Raw genomic sequence first — 4,530 nt, 5'->3', positions numbered from 1 at the left:
GGTTGTTTGCCCTTTAGTCACTTGCCTTTGGCTATGTGACATCTCCTTTAATAAAGCCTTGCTATGAGCTGCCTTTCACATGTAGATATTGACATCTGACGTGTGGATGAAAGATGTAGCCCATTGCTAGAATGTCTGCGGTCCTTGCCAAAATGGCCACCACTACTATATGTAAACCGTAGAGCATCCGTCCAATCATATCCTCCTGATGAAGACACGTAATCCCTGTGTCGAACACGCGTAGGGAAGGGGCCAGGACGGAGTTAGCAGCACGGAACCTGATCATGAGAGCACATACCATACCACACGCCGACCGGTGTTTTTTTTTTAAGCTTGTACAGAGCGGTGCACTTACGCACCGGTAAAATGTGAGTACCCCATTGCGGGGAGTGGGTTTATTTATCAATAAATATATTTTTTACGGTATCACACTATCTAGTCCTTCTTTTTGTTTATGATATGGAGCTGCATTGATCCAGACTGGAGATCGGTACCCAACTATCAGTATAGAGCCCGGGGGTGGCTCCATAGCGTGTTTTGACACAGCTAGTCACTGTGTCACACGCTCTGAGGTGAGCGCAATCACTTTGGGGGGGTCACTGAAGCACACTGGAGCATGTTTTTTGCAGTACCTGACATTGAATGAGCATGCTGGATGACACCAAACTTGATTATTATATGCACTTTTTGCCAATTTTCCTTCATACCTTATAAGAAATGTACATGACTATATCTATGCTGATCACTGGGCACTTTTTTATTTCTATTTAGATCATGCACTTTGTGATTTGTTGAAACTGTACATGCACATCGCACTTTATGTAGGTTTTAAATGTATTTGTCACGTTATTTTCATGAATTTGTCACATATATATATTTTTTATGCACATTACACTTTCATGTGATTTTTATGAATATATCACATGTTGGTTTATGAATTTGTTTTATCATTTTTTGATACAATTTTGATTTATACTTATACTCACGTTTAGGTGGTTTATATATTAATTTGATCTACTTCAGCGCAATACATTTAATTCTCTACACATATTTGCACGGTTATGAAACGTGGTCTGCATCTGCTGCTGGGTATTAATATCTATATTTTATTTTTTGGCACTGGATTATTGTGGCTCGTAAGATTTTTTCTCCAGTTGGTTATTTTTATGAGGCTAACCCACCCCAATAAAGAGAGGGGTAGTCTCCGCCATGCCTGAGTCTTTTGTTTAAATCTAGTCACAAGCAGGAGGAGGTTTAGTGACATGTAGCCCTGAATATTGGCGGTTATTTTAACTCCGAGGAAGGTAATTGAGGAGACCCACTGCAATGGCAGTGTGACATCCAATAGGGTTCGTGCCTCAGGGCCCAGAGGTAGGATTGATGACTTGCTCCAATTCGCTCGTAAGCCAGAGAAAGAGGCAAACTTGTCCAAGATCAGTAGGGCTGCTCTAAGAGATGGCCCTGGATCTCTGAGGAACAGGAGCAGGTCATTGGCGTATAGCGCTTAACACTCTTTAATGTTCCCTACCTGAATCGCTCCTACCACCTCAGATTGTCTAAGTGCCCTGGCCATGGGTTCTATCATTAAGGCGAATAGAACAGGGGAAAGCAGACACCCCTGCCTGGTACCCCGTCCTATCGTGAAGAAATCAGAAACAGCGATTCCCAGCCAGATTGTCGTCCTTGGAGCACAGGAACGTGACCCAACGACGGAATCCAGGACCGAACCCCATGGCTTCCAGCACCTTGTTCAGGTATTGCCAATCCACAGAGTCAAAGGCCTTTTCAATGTCTATAGAGACAATGACCGAGACTCTGCAATGTCTAGTTGTAAATGCGTGAATAATCTCCTTAGGTTCGTGTCTGTCGACATGTTGGGCATGAACCCTGTCTGGTCAATGTCCACCAGGGCTGAGATAACCCTGGCCAACCTTGATGCCAGCACCTTAGTGAGGATCTTCAGATCCATATTGAGTAACGTGAAAGAGCGATACGAGGAGCACTCCAGTGGATCCTTGCCAGGCTTCAAAAGAAGCACTATATAGGCTTCCATCATCGAGGCCGGTAAGGCTCCCTGTTCCCAACAGTGTGCAAAAAGCAGGTTTAGCCTGGGGGCCAATTGTGACATATATACTTTATAAAAATCAATGGGAAATCCGTCTGAACCCGGAGCTTTCTGAGGGGGAAGGCAAGTATGGCTGCCTCAATTTCTAGGACAGAGATACCTTCGTCCAAAAGGGCAACATCAGTGTCTGATAATCTTGGCATGGAAAGGCTCTGTAATAGCTCCTCCAACTCTATAGGATCATAAGAAGGGATAGGTGAGTACAGGAACGTGTAAAAACGTACAAATTCCTCCAAAACCCCAACTGGATCAGTGACTAGAGTTCCATCCCCTCTTCTCACTACCGGGATATTAACTGGTATTTTTTGGTCAGCTGCCAGATTGGCCAAAAGTTTGCCATTCTTGTCCCCTTCAGCAAAAATATTTTCTGCCCTCTGCCTCACCTCAGTATGAGCTAAATTCGTGAAATACAATGCTACTGAACGCCTATTCTCTAGCAGGGACACATAGTTAGCCTCCGAAGGAAAGTCTGCGTAAGTTTTAGCACTCTCCAGCTCTTTGGCTAGTAGGAGCTCACCCTCCTCATTGTGTTCTCTTCTGGCTGCCTTTATTGCAGATATACACTCGCCCCTTGTCACTGCCTTAAATGCATCCCACGCTATGGGTGGGTCAACCGAGTCCACATTAGTTGTCCAGAATGTATCCATGGCCTTTTGAACTTGAGCTGTTACTTGATCTTCTTGCAACCAACATGGAGCTAGTCTCCACCCCCCCCTTCTTACCCCCTGAGGGGAAGGCCAGGGCGATGAGAAGCGGGTTATGATCTGAGGTTCCCCCAGCCAAGTACTATGACTCATGGAAGTTCTTTAAAATGGAAGCATTTCCAAATGCCAAATCGCCCATGAGCACAAATACACTGAGGCTGGCCTAGCTACGTCGGATGAGTCTAACACAGGGTCTTAGGTGGCATTATAATCCCCCATGCATAGGGAGTTGCAGGTAAGGTGCCAATATTACCAATAAATCATACAGTAATTTCACCTGAAAAGGGGGGGGGGTAAGTATATGTTCACCAACAAAATTTTATGATAGGATACATCCATATTGCTTCCATCCATGCTTTGCTAATCAGTATGGAGACCCCTCTGGTGTATGTGGAATAGGTAGGTCTGGATTCAAACCCTGGATTCAGAGGTAGGCCCTCTGAATCCAGGGTTTGCGTAGAGATAGAATTTTACTTCCCTCCAGGTGAGTTTCCTGGAGGAAGACGATATGTGGCTTAACCTGTTTAAGGTATTGGAACACTGTTGCCCTCTTAAATTTGTTGTTTAACCCCTAACATTCCATGACAATATCTTTATCCTGCTATCCATCATAATAGTGGAAAAGACCTGACAACCAGATTACCCCTGGTAGTAATGAAGCAACAGATGGACAAAACACACACAAGGACATGCAATCTCTAGGTATCATTAGTTTACAACTAGCAAATGGCATATGGCCTTGGTAAATCCCCCTCTCCCCTGCTGTTATACCAGAAACTACTAACCCAACAAAAAAAACAAAACCAAAAATTGTCCAGTATGCAGCTTGAGCCCTGTAAAAAAAAACCTGAAAGAGTTCAACCTGAAGTGTCGACAGTTCGACATTGGAAAATTTTGTGTCTTCTGCACGAGACTCCATGCTCAGTCCATGAGTGGAAAAGTATAGCCAATCAGCCGTATACCCGGAAGATAACGGTAATTAAACGACTCACCATGTTGCAGTGCGCACCCAATAGCAAACATCTCCAGCAACCGTGCGCAGGCACTCCTCAGATGCAGTTCCTTAGTTGTATGGAGGGAACTAGTAAAGTGTAGATACAAAGACCTCGGTCCGCCGGACACACAGAAAAGGGGTCATCCAGGGGTAGGTAACAAAACAAGAAAAGGAAAAAATGGTCCAGAGAAACAGAAAAAAGTAAGAGAAAAAAACATAGAACAATAAAACAGACCACAAAAACCCCCTCAGAGGGATCCTGGTGTCTTGCGGGTTGTGGTCTAGCCAATCACAAGTATCTTGCGGGGTTTCAAAGAATTTCACAGTGTCTTTGTACTGCACATGGAGACGACTGGGATACAGCATGCTATATTTCAGCTCACGCTCTCTGAGCCTTCTCTTTTACATCTGTGAAGGATAGACGTCTTCTCTGCGTCTTCGCTTAGAAATCTGGGAACAGCATAATACGGGCATTCTTAAACTTTAGCTCTTTATGTTTCCGTGCTTCCACCAGTAGCATGTTGCAATCCCTGTAATTAAGGAACCTGACCAGTAATGGCCGTGGTGGGGCGCCTGCGGGCCTTGCTCCAGTGGGAACCCTGTGCGCTCTTTCAGCGACATATGTGGGAGGGAGGTCACCTAAAGCCTGCAGCGAGAGATTTAAAAAACTGCTCTGCAAATCTAGTTGTGGCAGTCCCCTCAACCCC

Source organism: Aquarana catesbeiana, linkage group LG11, assembly GCF_042186555.1.
Source record: "Aquarana catesbeiana isolate 2022-GZ linkage group LG11, ASM4218655v1, whole genome shotgun sequence".
NCBI lineage: Eukaryota > Metazoa > Chordata > Amphibia > Anura > Ranidae > Aquarana > Aquarana catesbeiana.
Note: the sequence above shows the minus strand (reverse complement) of the source record.